The sequence below is a fragment of the Elephantulus edwardii genome, unplaced genomic scaffold (genome assembly GCF_000299155.1).
Source record: "Elephantulus edwardii isolate Elephantulus edwardi_28Jun2011 unplaced genomic scaffold, EleEdw1.0 scaffold00283, whole genome shotgun sequence".
Lineage (NCBI taxonomy): Eukaryota > Metazoa > Chordata > Mammalia > Macroscelidea > Macroscelididae > Elephantulus > Elephantulus edwardii.
In genome coordinates, this window is record NW_006400033.1 from 1,928,988 (window position 1) to 1,947,323 (window position 18,336).

Here is an 18,336-nt window from a genome sequence, read left to right on the forward strand (position 1 = left end):
TCCCTTTTAAACAGTTTTCTCCCTCATCTGTTTCAATGCAGTATACATTATTGAACCCATCTTTCTCAGTCTCTTCCCAACCCCAAGGTTAGTCCTGTTTTACAACAGTGGCACCGTGCAGTATTTGTCCTTTTGTGACTGGGATACTTTACTCTGCATAATGTCCTCCAGAGTCACCCATTTTGAATAATATTGCATGAGTTTCTTGTTTTTCAATGCAGCATAGTATTCCATTGTGTGAATATATCACAACTTCTCTATCCACTCATTTGTTGATGGGCACTTAGGTTGTTTCCAACTCCTTGCTATTGTGAACAAAGCCACACGATAAACATGGGTGTGCATATATCTGCTTGGATGTCAGTTATGGTCTCTTTAGGGTATATTCCCAGTAGTGGAATTGCTGGGTCAAATGATATCTCTATTTGCAACTTTTTTGAAATGTGCCATACCGCCTTCCACAGTGGTTGCACTGTTTTACACTCCCATCAACAGTGAATACGGGTTCCAGTTTTCCCAAAACCTCGCCAGCACTTGTTGCTGTTTTTTTTTTTGTTGTTGTTGCTCTGTTAATTTTTGCTATTCTGACTGGTATGAGATGATATCTCATAGTTGTTTTATGAGAATAACATACTTCTTAGAATAAACAACATTACAAGATCAAAGAGACAGCATTTGAACACTCTAACAGAAAAAAAATACTTATTAGACATTTCATCAAAGTGTATAATCCAAAGAACAATAGATACAAAGTGTTCTTCAAAAATCACTGCCAAGAACAAGAGGTAAATTGCAAAGAGGACAGAGAGGAGGGAGGAAGGTAGGTAGGTAGAACAATAAATGAATATTTAAAAACACAAAAAAGTGAACTGGAGATGAGGGACTGAATAATTTAAAAGCAATGTATGATAGGGTATTATGGTTATCACAAGAGTCCACAATTAAGGTTGCATAGTGGAATGTACTTGGGACAGTGGGAAGGGTGCAGGGGGATTGTGTACCAGGGAGGGAGTCTTTCTTTTACTTTTGAAAGAGAGGAGTGAACTGGGGGGCAGGGGGAGAAGGCTGGGCGGGGAGAGAAGTGCAGCAACGAATGAATGGAAATCCAAATTCTCTGTAAATGTTCATTAAAATTAGTAAATAAAATAAAATAAAATAAAATTAAGAAAAAAGTGAACTGGGGGAAGAGGAAGGGAGTGAGAGGGGATACAAATTTGCAACAATGAATGAATAAATGAATGAAAATAGAACTTTTCTGTAAACTTTCATTAAAATCACCATTTTAAAAAATTCCTCATTCTTAACCAATGAAAATGTTTTTTTAAAAGTTCTAATTAAACAAAAAAAGTTCTAATTTTGTGAAGCTCAGCCAGTGGTGTTAGTTACCCTGGGACGGGCTTGGGCTGATGGGATGGTGACTGTGCCTGGGTGTTCCGAGATGCATGTGCTCCTCACGGTCTCCATCTCTACCAGGTGATGTTCAGCACAACTATTCATGACATCATGCTGAAGCTCCTCCCATTGCCTGTGGCCAGACTCCTCAGCAAGTGTCAGCTGCTGACTCGCTTCTTTCTGTTCCTGCATGCCTCCACCCAGAGCTTGTCTGAGGTCTTGCAGCAGCTGACAGCCTCCCCTGAGCTCCAGGCAGTACTCAGCTCCATCTTTCCTACTTATGATCAGGAAGGACCAGGTCTAACCCTGGGCAGCTTCTGATCAGGGGGTACCCTCCAGCTTCTCAGTCTCCGCAACCTACTTGACTGACTGAAATGGAGCAGAAATCCCAGTCCTTAGTGTTTGCAGTGAGGAGACTAGTCCAAGTGCTGGACTCCCTGTATAGATGACCCTTCTCTATATCTTGGAAGTATCTTCAGTTTACCAGTACTGTCCTCCTTGACCTTTGCAGTATGGCATTTCACAGAGAGGACAGACCCTGAACACATAATCTCTAAAATACCCTTTGTTTGGGGGTGGAGACAGGCCTGGGAAATGTTGGGTTCCACATGGAATCTGTGTCTCCTCTAAGTGGTGCAGGTTGCTGGATGCTCTTGTCTCATCACCTGCTCCCTCTGTAGGTGTGACTCCCAGACACACCACCTTCGCCATGCATGCTGTGCTGGTTGACCACTACTTGAAAGGAGCATTCTACCCCTTAGGGGGAAAAATTGCCTTCCACACCATCCCTGTGATTGAGTACACTGTTGGATTCAGCTGGAAAGGCCTGTGGGGCTGGGGTCCCTGGGCTGCGGTGTGGAGATAGGAACACATTGAGGGTAGAAAGTGTAGAAGAACCAACTTCTGCATGTTGTGTTGCTGTGTGCTGTCGAGTCTGAACTGACTCGTAGCTGACCCTCCAGGGGGTTTTCAGAGACAGTAAATTGCATGTAGAGAAGACTGTCCATCCTTCTCCTGTGGAGTACCACAGGAGTGGATTAAAACCACGTGCTTTTGGGATTACAGCCCAGCTTCTTACCACTATACCACCTGTGCTGTATGGGGAATTAAAACCTCAAAACTACCTCAGGGCTGAGGCTGGGGCATAGAGGAAACAGGAAGGACAAGGTTTACTTAGTCACCAGAGAATAGTAGTTAATAATTTATTCAACAGATAATATTTATTTACTAATTCACTAAATTTCTTGAGTGTAGATGCTGTAATCTTTTTAATCTTTATAGTTCTTACCATGCAACAAAAATAAAAAAATGAAACCAGATGTTACTGTCTGAATTCTGACCCATGGAACCCCATGTTAGAAAGAACAGCCCACAGGTGTTCCTGGCTTAGCTCTTCAGCTCTTTTTTTGTGTAGAACCACGGGGTGGGTCCCATTTGCCACCTTTTACATTAGTACTTGACTGTAAACCATTTGTACCACCCAGCACAATAACCCAGCACTCCACAGGGCAGTATGGAAGCCAGCAAAATCCTCATTCTGTAAATGAAAAATTAAGGCGTAGAATCCTGTTCTAACTTGGGGCAGTGCTGTTCAGAGTTGAGTCCCAGTGGGGATGAACTCTAAGGAGGCAGCTTGTGCAAGAGAAGATTGTTTCGAACAGGTTGTCTTTGTCTAGATGTGTTGAGGAAGCCATAGGGAAGGAGACAGCAGGACCCGAGGAGGTATAGGACTGGAATGATGGTAAACTCCCCAGAGAAGCTTTTCAGTAAGAAGGTGGTAAGAAAGTGAGCCAGTGCACAGAATAAACAAGGGCAGAAAGGCACCCAGCATCTAATGTGCTTGTGAAAGTGCTGGAGAGGGTGCTGAGGGGAGAGAGAGAGGGTGGCAATGGATGAGGTTTTACCTGTTGTCTGTGAGCAAGTTCTTTCAGATGAAAGTGGACCATCAAGCAGGGTGGGTTGATGAGTTCAATTTCATTCACTTCACAATATACTTGTCTTTTTAATCTGCTGGACAATGGACGATGGTAGTAAAAATATAAACAATTGCCAATCTCGAGTAGAAGACGTTTCCAATCATGTAGGGAAGGTTATTACAGTACAATTTTAGTGTCACAGAGTGGCCGGGGATACAGGTGACACAGCGTGGAGGGCAGAGAGATGTTGAAGTCAGATAATAAAGTGAGAGAAGCAGCGAGCCAGTGAGGAAGTTGAACCAAGTTACTTCAGGCAGAGACATACCTTGACAGAGCTGAGTATGTTCAGGCTTCACGGAGCATTAGGTTGAACTATAAGAAACTACTGTTTTTACAGATTTAAAGAAATGGTCAACAATCAGCTATCTCATATGGTTCTACCTAATAGTTCAGTGACAGAAACAGGAGATGAAGCATAGCACACAGATGGAACCAGATCATGGAAGGCAGCTCTTTGAGATTTAACTTATACAAGTTGAAGTATTCTTGAAGTGTTTAAAAGAGAATGTTGTAATATACTGTCAAGTTAGAATTCATTCATAGCTGACCCTGCAGCTGATTTCAGAGACTGTAAATCATATCAGAGGATACTCTGCATCTCTCTCCTGTGCAGCAGCTGATGGATTTGAACTACCTGCCTTTGGGTTGGTGGCACAACTAAGGTGAAATACAACTATGGGGCAGTGGAGAGGAAAGGTTTCAACCTATGAGTTTTGTTGGATTGGCAGTTGGGCTTATCTAAGGAAGAGAGTAATCCAATAAAGAGTTATGAGAATGAAGGGTTAGGGCGAGTGGGGAACGAGGCAGTCGAAGGAGGAGCTGGCGGAGCTGGGGACAGTTCACTCACTTTGTTCATTTACCTGGACCTTACTCTCACTAGCCCAGGCTGCCTGGACTCCCATATTGGAGAAGGTGACACGTAGGCTGAGGCATGAATCTCTCCCTTCCTAGAAGCTCAGAACATCACGAGCCTTCTGTGTCTGCAGGTGTCAGCGTGAAGAAGGGCCAAGAGCTGGTGAACATCTACTGCCCCATCGTCATCTCCAGTGCAGGACTGTTCAATACCTACCAGCACTTACTGCCACAGCATGCCCGCAATCTGCCAGGTGAGAGCTTGGCCTGTATCGCCCTCCCCCACGTTCCCCGCATTGATTGCTGCTCCTGGAGTGAGCCTTTCTGCTGGGGTGATGGATTCTACCCTTTTGGCTGTCCAAATCCTTTGCCCTCTCTGACCTTAAGCAGAAAAGCTGAACACAAGGGCCTCAGCACCGTCTGAGCCAGGGCCTCTGTGTTAAGAAGTTGGGGAAAAGCTATTTCTGTCCATCCTGTCCAACATGTGGGGTCCTTACCTCCCACTGATTCTTGACAATTATTTCCTTTATGTCCTCAGCTTGGTCCTCCTAAGTGTTCCTTCCAGTCTGCCCACTTCCATTTCCTCTGAATCTTTGATCCTATCCTGGTTAGGGATGATGAGTTGACTCCCAAAGGAGCGTCCCTTGGTTTTCCTTGCTTTTGTTGTGAATCTCTTTATTTCTCATTTGCTCTGAGTAAAGGAGTTAGGTCTGCCCCTGTCCGCAGGCACGCTGAGGTCAGAGTGGACAAGACAGGCCATGGTGGATGCCATGGTTGTGTGCCTCACGTGACATCCAAGCTTATACTTTCCTGACTCCTTCAGGCCCAGCTCCTTGCAGGAGAGCCTTCTTGTTTACATCTGTTCCTTGAGCCTCGTGCTTGACAACTGAGACCCAGGAAGAAATAAGTCTCAGTGTGTGTGCCCTGATAAGTCTGTGTGAGAGGCTTGCCCGTTGTCATTGCGTTTGACCCTCACAGTGACCAGCAGAGAAACGTTTCTCCTCATCCTAACATTTATGGCAGGGAAAGTGGTGATAGAGGTGAAAGCGGCTTCTTGAGGCCTGCTGAGCACACGAGGACCTCGGTCTGTCTGATTAGAAAGTCCTGGATGTGTGCATCCTGTGTGGACCGGGACTGTGGGGTTCCAGGGTAAAGTTTTCACGAAGGGGACAGAAGAGCAGGAGCCACCCACAGGGACACAAGTGACTAGTGCTCTTAGATAAAAAGTTGCTGTGTTGGAAATGGACTCAGGATGTCATATAACATGTAACTACTGGTGTGATGTGAGGAATAGTGGTGGGCTGGCCAGAAGGGGACCAGTAATCTGGGAAGGAGAGAGAGGGGTCTAGAGAGAGGCCTTTGGTGGGGCTGGGAGGTGAGAATAAACACTCATGACAGGGTGGGGGTGAAAATGAGGGGCTTCAGTGGGACAAGGAGCTCTGGGAAGGGGCTCTCAGCCCGAGCATCTGGGAAGGTGGCAGCACAGGCTGGTAGGAAGTGAAGTCCTGATTACGGCATGGTGGCAGGTGAGGGGACAGTTGTCAACCTCTCTGAGGTGTTGAGCGTGTGCCACGGGAAGCCAGTTCTCTGTGTCTCTGCCTCTTTTAGTTGGGGCTCAGCCAGTGTCTGCTGCCAGCAGAGGCCACCTCACCATCCAACTGGGTGAGGTGAGTGGGGTGAGGCGGACACTGCCCAATTACAGGCAGACCCACACTTGGACTCTGTACCTCTTGCCCTCTGTCTGTAACCCTTCCCCTTCTCTCCCAGGACTTCTGTGTCCTGACCTGGTTCTTTAACAGCCCGGTGTCCCTGCTCCCACCTCCCTCTGGGCTGTTCCGCCTCGGATGTGCGCAGCTTGATCTCCCCTCACTGTCCAGTTGGTTTTCATGCTCTTGGACATCATCCTGTACACAATCTAATGCCACTGCCTGAAAAAGGCTTGTGGGGTGGAGGGTGGATCCCTCCCATATGAGTCCCAGTGTGAGAGCATTTAAGGCCGTGAGGAGACTCAGGAGACACCCCAGTGTGGGCGCTCTGCGGGTGGAGTCCCTAGCTATTGTGCCGCTAACCAGAGACCCCAGGGGCTATGATACCCTTGTGTCCAGCTGCTCAGGAGGAGGGGCTCCTCACAGTTCTGCTACATCTTAGCTACTGTGACCGGGTGTGACCTTGGAACAGGCAGGCTGTGGGGGTCAGGGTGGAGATGGGGTAGTCAAATAAGGGATCTTTGTAGGAAGAGGGGTCCTTTCTTCAGTCCCACTGCTGAGCCTTGAGGGGGTTCACCAAGGTGGTTTGGGAAGATTGATGCTCCTGGGAAAGAGCAGGGCCAGTCTAGGTGGAGGCAAGAGTTGTCTAAGGAGCCTCTGGAGACCCAGATTCCACAGGTCTGTTCTCTCATGTTAACCTTGTGCCCTGCCTGGGAGGGGTGCCAGCAGTGTGTGTACCCAGGTCCTCCCACAGCTTCCACACCAGGTAGCTTATGGCAGGGCCTTCTGCTCTTTTCTGTGGCTAGTCCCCTATGGGTAGTGGACAGGCTGAGGAGCTGGGCCTCAGGTGCTAATGAGAGTCCTGGACACCATGTCCTCCTTTCTCCTCACTGCGATCCCATAGCTGGTTTCTTGGAGTTTTACGCTTATTTCCCGTATGCAGTATGGAGCTGTGCTGCTGACCCAAAGGCCGCACCTCTGACAGTTCAAATCCACCAGCAGCTCCATGGGAGAAAGGGGCAGTCTGATTTATACCCTCAGAAACCCATGGATGGTCTGGTCCAACTCGACAGCAAGGAGGGGTGGTGTTTTTTGTGGTGGGTTTTTGGTTGGGTTGTTTTTTTTGGTTTTTTTTTTTTTAGTTTTTCATTCAAGACTGTTCTGGATGACTGATGGATTATATTGGCACCCTGCCTGGAGACTCATCAATAATTTTCATTATGCAGATGATACAACCTTGCTTGCTGAATGTGAGGAGGGCTTGAAGCACTTGCTGCGGAAGATCAAGGAATGCAGCCTTCATTTCAGTATTGATTGCATCTCAAAGTCAAGAAAACAATGATTCTTACCACTGGACCAATAGGCAGCATCATGATGGATGGAGATGAGATTGAAACTGTCAACAGCTTCATCTTCCTGGGATTCACAATCAATAGCCATGGTACCAGGAGTCAGGAATTAAGGAGATGCATTATTGTTGTTGTTAAGTGCCACCAAGTTGTAGGTGACTCATAGCGACCCTATGAACGAAAGTCCTGGACACCTGTGACTTTTGTCCTTTCTCCAGATTCACAGGGTTTCCAGAGGCAAGCTATTAGCGAAGTGGATGCCACTCCTGTTTCCGAGCTTGTTTTAATCGGGGAGCTCCACCAAACACTGTCCACCATGGGTAAATGTTCTCGCATTTGACTCATCAGAGTCATAATGTTTGGCTTCACAGCAACCACGAGTTACCTCTGTACTGCAAGTGGAAATACCGGGGTTACATGACGTAGAAGAATGTTTTCACCAAAAACAATTAAAGGCAGGCCTGAGGGTCATAGAGTAGAGTCACTCACCTTTGGCTTGGGAGCATGGCTTTCTGTCCACTAGGCCAACTGCTCTCTCTCTCTATGCTGCTGCTGTTGTTGTTAAGTGCCGTCGAGTTGTAGGAGACTAGGAAAATCGGCAGGTAGGGACCTTTCCAAATTATTGAGGAGTAGTGATGTCAGTTTGAAAACGAAGGTACGTCTGATTCAGGACATAGGTTTTTCGATTACTTGCTATGCATCTGAGAGCTTGACAATGAATAAGGATGACAGAAAAAGAATTGATGCCTTTGAGCTGTGGTGTTGGAGGAGAGGACTGAAGATCCCATGGACAGCCAAGAGAGGATGGAGCCTGAGTGCTCTTTGGAGGCAAGAATGATGAGGCTTTTATCTCATATACTTTGGACATGATGCTAGGAGGAGCTATTCCTTGGAGAAGGTGGAGGGTCAGCAAAGGAGAGGAAGACCCTCAATCAAGTGGATTGACACGGTGATTGCTACAATGGACTCTTGTGCATCAGAAAGTGATGGCACAGAATAGAAAGGGTTCAGATCTTTTGTTCATAGGGTTTCTGTGAGTCATCTTGATGGCTCCTAACAGCAACAACAACAACCAGCACTCAGTTCTTTATAGCCTTAGTAGAACCTTTCCAACTTCTTTTGGAAATCTTGCTTCATTGTTATATTCCCAGGTTTGGCAGAGGATTGAGAACATTATAAATAGATAGATGATAGATAGATAGATAGATAGATAGATAGATAGATAGATAGATAGATAGATAATAGCATTTTAAGTGCACAGAGCAGTGTAGCAGCTTATTCTTCAAACAAGTGCTGGAGATGATCCTGGGAAGAAAAGCAGAACCAGAAGGTGTGCGTGTTAGTTGTCAGAAACTGCTCGGGGTCATCTATTGCTGAGAGGTAGCAAAGTCTGTCTGTTTGAGCCCAAGGTCCTCACAGTGGCTCCTCCGGCTGTTATAATGCCATTCCTGCTTACTACTCTAGTTGGATCATGAAGATTGGAGGTAAATCACATGAGACTGTATCCTACAGGTGCTGTGAGCCAGCCTAAGGAGGCTGTCACCAAGGACTGCATGTGATTAACTTATAAATATGTTTAGAGCAGAAGAGGGAGAGTCAGAATCTGAAACCATGCCCTTCACGGGTAGGAAGAGACCCAAGAGCAGTCCTTGCCAAATCAATGTTGAAATGTTGCTTGTAGATGTCTGTTCTGCATCATAGCAACTCTGGGTACAACAAAACACAACACTGCCAGGTCCTGTGCCATCCTCACCTGCTGCTGCGCTCAATCCCATCATTTCAGTCACTGTGTCAGTCCAATTCCTTGAGGGTCTTGCTCTTTGTTGTTAATCATACACTTCACCAAATACAATGTCTTTCTCCAGTACTTACAGAAGTTCTTCCTGATAACACGTTTGGAGTATGTAAGACTCAGTCTTGCCATCCTGCTTTCCAAGGAGCATTTCTTCTTCCAAAACAGATGTGTGTGTTCTTTTAGAATACCTCCATGGTGTATTCAGAATTCTTCAACAACAACGTAGTAAAACAGCATTGTGTCCTCTCTGGTCTTCTTTATCCAATGCATGAAAATACTATTACTTGGGGCGGGTGCATCTTCGTCCTCAAGGTCATATCTTGGCTCTCTTTTTACTTTAAAGAGTTTCTCTACAGCAGATTTTCCCAATGCAGTGGGTTGTCTGATTTCTTATGCAATGGTTGCGGAGGCAAGTAAAATTAACTTCTTGACAACTTAAGTTTGTTCTCTGTTTATCCTAATGTTGCTAGCTGAGTCAGTTGGGGAATTTTGTTTTCTTTGTGTTAAGGTATAATCCATCCTGAACAATGCATTTCTAGATGTTCATCAACAAGTGCTACAAATTCTCTTCACCTTCTACAAGGAAGGATGTGTCATCTGTAGGTTGTTAGAGAGTCTTCTTCTGGTCCTGATGCTGCATTCCAACTTCTCAGAATATTATCTTAGCCTGCAGGCTTATGTACGGTGAAAGGATACAACCCTGACACACACTCTTCCTGATCTGAAATCATGCAGTACCCCCTTATTCTATTTTAATGCCTACCTCCTGATCTTAGTACAGGTTCTGCAATAGCACAATGAAGTGCTCTTGAATTCCCAGTCTTCAAATTGTTACTGTTAATTGGTTATGGTCTACACAGTCTAATAGTCAATAAAATAGAGTTAAACATCTTTCTGATAGTTTCAGCTTTCAGCCACGGTCCATCTGATATCAGCAATGATTCCTTTGTTCCATGTCTTCTTCTGAATCTAATTCAAATTTTGGAAGATCCCTATCAATGTTTTGCTGTAAGACTATGTTTTAGAATATTCTTCAGTAAGATATTACTTGTTGAAATAACAGCTATAGCTCATCAACAAATGAATAGATTGAATATGGTATATTCACACAATGGAATACCACACAACACTGGAAAACAAGGAACTCAAAAATATTACACAACATGGGTAACCCTGGAGAATATTATGCTGAGTGAAATATCTTAGTCACAAAAGGACAAATACTGCATAACACCACTATTATAAAATAGGCCTGACATGAGGGTTAGGGGAAAACTAAGAAAAGAGGGGGTAAATAATACCTTTAAGCTGTGATGCTGCAGAAGAGTGTTGAGTATACCATGGACTGCTAGGAGAACAAACAGGTTTGTCCTGGAGAGGGTGAAGCCAGAATGCTCCTTGGAGTCAAGGATTCTGAAGCTTCATCTGACATACTTTGGGCATGTTGCAAGGAGGGACTGGTCCTTAGAGAGGGACATCATGTTTGGGAGAGTGGAGGGAAGGCACAGGAGAGGAAGACCCTGGATGAGATGGATTGATTCCGTGGGTGGAGTGGTGGAAATGAGTGTGTTTGAGACGGTGAGGTTGGCATAGGATAGGGCAGTGTTTAGGGCTCTTGTACATAGGGTTGCTATGAGTCACAAATGACTCAATGGCACATAACAACAATAAGAAGCATTAGAACAGATGAAGGAAAGAGCTATTTAAAAGGAATATATGGGCCAACTATTCAACATGGAGGTTGATAAACAAACAGATGTTCCAGAAAGCTGACTCTGATCTGGATTGCATTCTATACAGGCTGGAATATGAAATCAAGAACAATTATCCTGATTCAGCTGGCGAGAAAAATCCAGTTACACTCTTGATGGAATTGTCAGCAATAAAGTCTCAATATCAGACTTTGCATGCATGCTTTAAACACTTGCTGATGAACAGAAGGAGACTAAGGGCTGGGTTTGTGTTGCTTTGAAAAAAGACTATGACTATGATACAAGAACTACAAAAGCTAACAGACTTAGAGTTGTCACCACTGACTGAAGAAGAGAAAACTTTGGAAAAACAATTACAGCCTTACATACCAGCCTTGTGAAAAAACAGATTTGCAAAATAGAGGACTCAAACAGATCAATTCCAGAATAATTTAAGAAGAAACTATGACTAATAATTTCAAAATTAAAAATGTGTTAAGAAATAAAAACAGTATATGATTACACATTATTTGTATGACAACAGTCAAGAATAGGATAGCATAGCAAAGTGGACTGGGAGAGGGAGGAAATTATGCATTAATGAATTAACTTTTTTTAAAAAAAGCAAACAGGGGAGTAGGGAAGAAAATGTGCAACAATGAATGAATGAATGAATGAATGAATGAAAAATCCAACTTTTCTGTAAACTTTCATTAAAACCACAATTTAAAAAAAATAATAATTAATAGCTATAATAGTGACCCGGGCTGGGAAGCTGTGGGTAAAGCAGGCTGGCATCAGGGAACAGCATCTCTGGCCACGGGTCATACAGCCCTCCCTGACTCCCTATGACAGATCTGAAGCAGCAGCTGGGGATGGTGTGACACAGCCTGGGCATGTTCTCCATTTTCATCTGCTTACGAGGCTCTAACAAGAACCTGGGTCTGAATTCTACCAACTACTACGTTTATTTCGACAAAGACGTGGACAAGGTATAAGGCTGTGTGTGAGGGAGGGATGTCAGTATATGCCCAAGGCACATAGGGAGGGCGGGGAGGAAGTCAGCAGAAATGATCTGAAGGACTTTTTTCTGTGTTGCACTGCTGTCACTAAGGTGTCCCGGGGGATAAGCTGTCACTGGCTTGGTGGCCCTGAAATGAGGCTGGGCCCTGACACTCTCCTCTAGCCCACAGAATAAACAGATACTGCCTGCCTCTTGGGGTGCCTGCTATATAGAGCCAACAATGACCTGGGCCGCCTGCACCCTCTTGTGATGGCCTCTGAGGGCTCAAAGCCCCATCCCCAACCTCTATATGACAGGTACCTACTGCCCTATTTTGATGTGACACTCTGGGTACCCCATCACTCAGAGCTCTCTGTCCCGCCTTCTTGCCTTCTGTTTGGGGGAAGGCTGTGCAGGCTGTAGGCCCTGGCCCTGACTGGAAGCCTGGTCTCCAACTGGCCCTTGCTCCAAGGATGAAAGCCTGGTCCTCCCCTCTCTTTGATGGATGCTAACCGGTCCCTCTTGCCCCCTGGACCAGGATATCTTCACCTGCGGGTTGATGTGCAGCAGCGCCATTCTGAAATGGAACTTGTATTGAGATCTGCAGAAACTTGCCTCAAGGATCCGGGCACAAAAGAAGAACAACTAGGTTATTTAGGTGGGTCAGGCACAAGCAGAGGGACATGCTCTGGACTTGGATACATCCTCTGACTTGCCATCTTTTGGCAGTAGTTTGTGATTGTGTAGTTTGCCATCTTTCTGCACTTGTGTTTCTGATTTCTGAACAAAACTAGTGTGGATCACAGGCCCTAACCAAAAGCTCTTGCAGACAATCTACCTTTTAATAGAAAGCTCTCCCTACTAACGGCCCAGGCTGGGTTCCTGATGCAGGAGTCTCATAATCAGCAGTGATCGCACCCCACACCCATTTCCTTGACTCAACAAAGTGAACATCCTCTCACTCAGCTGGTGAACCCCGGAACAGTGCTGGTCTTCGGAAGTGGTTGGCCTAGTTCTGCCTGAGGCCTGTCTGGCTCACTGTCTCTTGGGTGCAGGAGTGCTACGTTGCCTTGCAAAAAGGGTAGTGAGTGGGGTCCTGAGACCCAGGGTTTGATTCTACAGGCTGAGAACACTCCAGATCCTGCTTTTGCTAGCCCCAGTGATTCTTTCAGAGGGTGGAGGAATGTCTGAGGAAGGTCTGTGTGATCTGGAGTTGGAGGTAATCAGACCAGAAGAGAGCTATAAAGTCTGGCTCATGTGCAGTCAAGCCCTGGGCTGGGCTTCCTTTAAATTGGGGTGGCATCTGAACCTGGAGGTGTAGCTTCCAAAATAATTGGGCACAGGACTTGTGAGATGACATCACTTGGGGAGGAACAGGTTGAAAGAGTGGGTATTTCCAGCTAATGGCACAGGAGAAGACAAGGTTAGTGTTGACACTGAAGGTGCTGTGTGTGACAGAGAGCCCACCCATCACCCTCCTGTGATGGCTGGGCTGTGGGAGGAGTGGGTTTTGGGGGACAAGAGTCAGACTCAGAAAGTGAGAAAGGCCCAGGGTCTGCAGTGTGTGTGCTAGCTCTGTGGGGACCAGATGGGACTGTAAATAAGGGCTTAGGTTTTTAAAATGCTCTTTTTCTGAATTCTAAAAGCCATATTTTACTTCATTTTAGTATAATATTAATAACTTAATGATTGATAGTTTTAACATTTGGCAGTTACTTTCTGCTCAGTGATGCAAAACAATACTGATATTGCATGGTAAAAGCTGGTATAGCATTGTGTACTGAAAAATAATTATCAGTAGAATAAATAAGCTCTAAAAATAAATTATAATTAAAGTACAAAAGAAGCTGAGATATCCTAAGAAATGTCCAATTTACATTGTCAATCACTTTAAAAAATAAATTCATGTGTTTTGTTAAAAAAAAAAAAGAAGCTGAGAATACAAACTGCTATACAATCTTCCAGTTTGGCAAGCTTCTTGGGGCAGAGTCAAATAGAAACTTTTCATCAATCATTTTAATCAAAATGATTAAAAAATTTTAATCAGTCATTTATTTAATAAAGTAGATTTATCAAAGAAATATCTATGAAAAGATTTTTAAGGTGGTTGATAGTGTTGGTAGTTTGAATATCTAAGCCACTCCCTACAGAGGTCTTGTTAAACACCATCCTGTTGGTCTGAGCTCAGAGTGACCCTGTAGATAATAGTAAAATGCTGTGTGGTCCTGTGCTAGCCTAAGCCATATTTCTATGTTCTGTGTCCACTGTTGCAATCTGTGTCAGTCTATGTCATGGAGGGTCCTTGTTTTTTTCACCACTCCTCCCCTTTACCAAGTATGATGTCCTTTTCCAGGGTCTTGTCCACATTGAAAATATCTGAGAAGAAATCTTAACATCCCCAAGTCTAAGTAGCATTCTGGCTGCACTTCTCCCAAGATAGATTTGTTCCTTCTTCCAGCAGTCCATGGCATATCTAATATGCTTCACCAACCCATAATGCAAAGGCACCAAATCTCTCCATCAAAGGCATTCTAAGTTGGAATATTTAGGATATTTACAAATGACATTAGGAACTGGCTGAGTTGAAATTCTGCCTCATTCTGGATGTAGTTCAATAAACTTGAAAGTCCTTTTCCAGAAAACTTCTTTTATCAAGGCAACGCTCACCTCAACCTTCTCTGCTCGTTTTCCGAAAACAGACTGTAGGACCCAGAGCCTATGTATAATCCTCTTCCTTATGTTCAAATGATTCAGAACACATGTGACACTGGCGATCACCACTGTTGGAGCATTAACTGGATACAGTTACCCTGAAACGTGGGAAAGACTTTTCTTTTTTAAAAAAAATTTAAATAACACGAACTACTGAAGAAAGTAGGAATCATTACCGGTGGAATTTTAGTGTTGAGAATTTTATCACCAAATGTTTCATTAAAAGCCATCAGGGGAAAGAAATGTTTGATAGCTAGCTGTTGTTGTTGTTTTTATGTGCCGTCAAGTCGTTTTCGACTCATAGCGACCCTATGCATAACAGCCCTAAACCCTGCTCTATCCTGCGCCAACCGCACTGCCTCTGACACACCCATCCCGATTACCCCAGTCACCGAATCAATCCATCTCATAGAGGGTCTTCCCCTCCTGCACTGTCCCTCCACCCTCCCAAGCATGATGTCCCTCTCCAAAGACCCGTCCCTCCTGGCAACATGTCCAAAGTATGTCAGATGAAGCCCCAGAATCCTTGCCTCCAAGGAGTAGCTTGGTTTAATCCTCTCCAAGATGAATCTGTTTGTTTTCCTGGCAGTCCATGGTACATTCAGTACTCTTCTCCAGCACCATAGCTCAAAAGCATCCATTCTCCTTCTGTCCTCCCTAGTCATTGTCCAACTCACTGATGCATAACAAGCGATTGCAAAGACCATGGCCTGTATCAGGTGCACCTTAGTCTCCAGAGAGACACCGTTGCTCCTGAGTACTTTAGAGAGGTCCCTAACAGCATACTTTCCCATCGCTATATGCTTTTTTATTTCCTGACTGCTGGTGCCAAGAGTGTTGACTGTGGAGCCGAGCAAACTGAAGCTGTGAACAATCTCAATCTCTTTGCCATCCATCCTGATGCTGCCAATTGGTCCAGTGGTGAGAATCTTTGTCTTCTTGACATTGAGCCTCAGTCCATACTGAAGGCTGCAGTCCTTGACCCTCCACAGCAAGTGCATGAGGTCCTCCTCAGTTTCAGCAAGCAGGGTTGTGTCATCTGCATAACGCAGATTGTTAATAGATCTTCCACCAATCCTGATGCTACAATTCTCCTCATAGAGCCCAGCCTCTCGGATAGTCTGCTCTGCATACATGTTGAAAAGGTATGGAGACAGGATGCATCCCTGGCGTACACCCTTCCCAATTTTGAACCATGCAGTGTTGCCCTGCTCTGTTCTGACTACTCCCTCTTGGTCCAAGTATAGGTTTCGCATTAGCACAATTAAATGTTCTGGGATTCCCATTTTTCTCAGAGTCAGCCACAGTTTGTTATGATCTACACAGTCAAATGCCTTTGCATAATCAATGAAACATAGATAGACATTCTTCTGGTATTCTCTGCTTTCAGCCAAAATCCATCTAACATCAGCAACAATATCCCTAGTACCACGACCCCTTCTAAACCCAGCCTGGACTTCCGGCAGTTCTCTGCTGATGTGCTGTTCTAATCGTTTTTGGATAATCTTCAGTAGAATCTTGCTTGCATGTGAAATCAGTGACACTGTTCTGTAGTTTCCACACTAGATAAATAAATAAATAGACAGATAGTTGTCAAGTCTTTATGAGTTGATCTAGACTTTGCAGACTGGCCTTCAAGTCTCCAGAGATGAATTCTTAAAACAATCCTGTTAGTTAACTGCGACCGAATGGTAAGGAACTGTGCTGCAGTCCTGAAGACACGTGGTTCAAATTCACCAACTGCTCCATAGGAGGAAGATGGACAGTCACCTCCCATGTGACTAAAACTGCCTCTGAATATCTGCTAGATGGCCAACTATGGGTTGGTTCAGACTCAATGGTACACAACAACAAGAAGTAACTGTAGCAGGAAAACAAGTTGCTCTGTTGACATCTGACTGAGACAGACTTCTCACAGAAATCACCTTCAACCAAGAGCTGGGAGGAGACGAGGGCTGTCTGGTGGGATTCCCCTCATGGCTCTGTCCCTGTGCCTCCTCCACTCCACTCCCCTCACCTCCCAATCCTCTGCTTGAGAGATGTCTCAACCAAATCCCTCTCATCCACATAACTGAAAGGAAGACGTGTTTCTAACAGACTATCTGTAAATAAGACAACCACCTAGAAGACATTTGGCCTTAGATAATTCCTTCACAATTTCTGACTTGAAATTCTGTGCACTCTGTCAGTACAGGAAACAGTACTTCTCAGAGGCTATTCAGAAATTGAACATGGACATGACATTGCTTATGTGCTCATGCTGCCAACCCTCTGGTTCCTGAACCCAGCCACTCTTCCTGTTCTCTTGGAGCACGTCCCACTCTGTACAAGGTCACAGTAATTTGTTGCCAGAAAGACTTGCATAAACCCCCAGCAAGTCACATAGTGATGCCATGAATAAGCAAACTGTCCTTTGCAAGAAAAAGCTGTACACTTGATGTCACTTGCATGCTATAGCTGTTGTTATGTGCCACCGAGCTTACCTATGACTCATGGTGACTCTATGAGTGATAGAATTGAACCTTGCCCTACGCTGTGCCGTCCTCATAATCTTTGACATACTTGTGCCCATTGTTATAGTCAATGTATTGATCCATCATGTTGAGGGTTTTCCTTTCTTATGCTGACCTTCCACCTTTCCGAGCAAGGTGTCTTTCTCCAAGGATTAGTCCCTCGTAACAACATGCCTACAACAATGGGCTTGAGTGTGTTGGAGATTGTGAGGATGGCACAAGATAGGTCAGGATTCAGATCTGTTGTTCACAAAGTTGCTATGAATTGTACTCAACTTGACTGCACTTAACAAGCAATAACATAGTTAAAGTATGTGAGATGAAGCTTCCTTGTCTCCAAGGAGCATCCTGCTTGCACTATCTTTCTTTTTTTTCTCTTGCACTTTCTATAAGACATATTTGTTCTTTTGGTAGTCTTAGGACTAGCCAGTTCTCTTATCCAACACCATAACTCAAAGGCATAGGTTCACTCTATCCTTATTCACTGCCCCACCTTCAAATTCATAGGAAATAATTAAAAAGACCATAGCTTGGATCAAGTACACTTTCGTCTTTAAACCAATATCCTTGCTCATGAGCACTTTGGAGTGGAACTCTCCACTTTAACACTAGACAGATACAAAGATGGTGACATCGACTCTCTTTTGAACAGTTTCATTTTCTTGGGAAAACCACAGACATCAGATAATGACTGCCTTGTTCAACTGAAGTCCAAAAGCAGGTGGCAGTTAAAGTGTTCTGTGTTGTTAAAGTAAAAGGGAAAAAAACTTTGGGCAGGGAACTTAGGAAGGTCCATGGGAAAACTTGAGCTTGACCCTGAAGAAACAGGTAGATTCAGGGAAGGCAAGGAAAATGGAGTGTAATCTAACTGCAATGGTCACAAGACACAGCAAGGACAGAAGTACAGAGGCCAAGGGAGTGGGGCAGCCAACAAGAGGAGGCTTCCCCTGGACAGAAACCACCAAGAGGTGCCAACCCTTAGAACTGAACACAAAAGAGCCTGGGAAAGGTGCTCGGCCAGTGGTTCAGGCAAAACTTCAGACTACGATGAGTATTTTACAAAGATACATCTTGTCTCTGTACATGAAAGACAAAGTACACGAGAACTAATTTAGTAGTTCAGCGGGGGAAAGAAGTACAGGGAAAAAATGCAATGGGCAGGGAGGTAGGGAGGTAGGGAGGTAGGGAGGGGTAAGTAAGAGAAATGGCATGGAAGAATGAAACTGAAAATACTAAAAAAGAAATGTGACAAGAACTAATTTTGGTAACAAATTGCAGTTTTGCACTCTGTTGCTGTTGTTGTTGTTATGTGCCGTCGAGTCGTTTGTGACTCATAGTGACCCTATG

The 18,336-nt window shown here is 44.6% G+C and overlaps 1 pseudogene; it reads left to right on the top strand.

Annotated features, from left to right (window-relative positions):
- The window catches only part of LOC102871332, a 51,717-nt pseudogene extending 39,958 nt beyond the window's left edge, over window positions 1-11,759 (top strand).
- The last annotated feature ends 6,577 nt before the right edge of the window (window positions 11,760-18,336 follow it).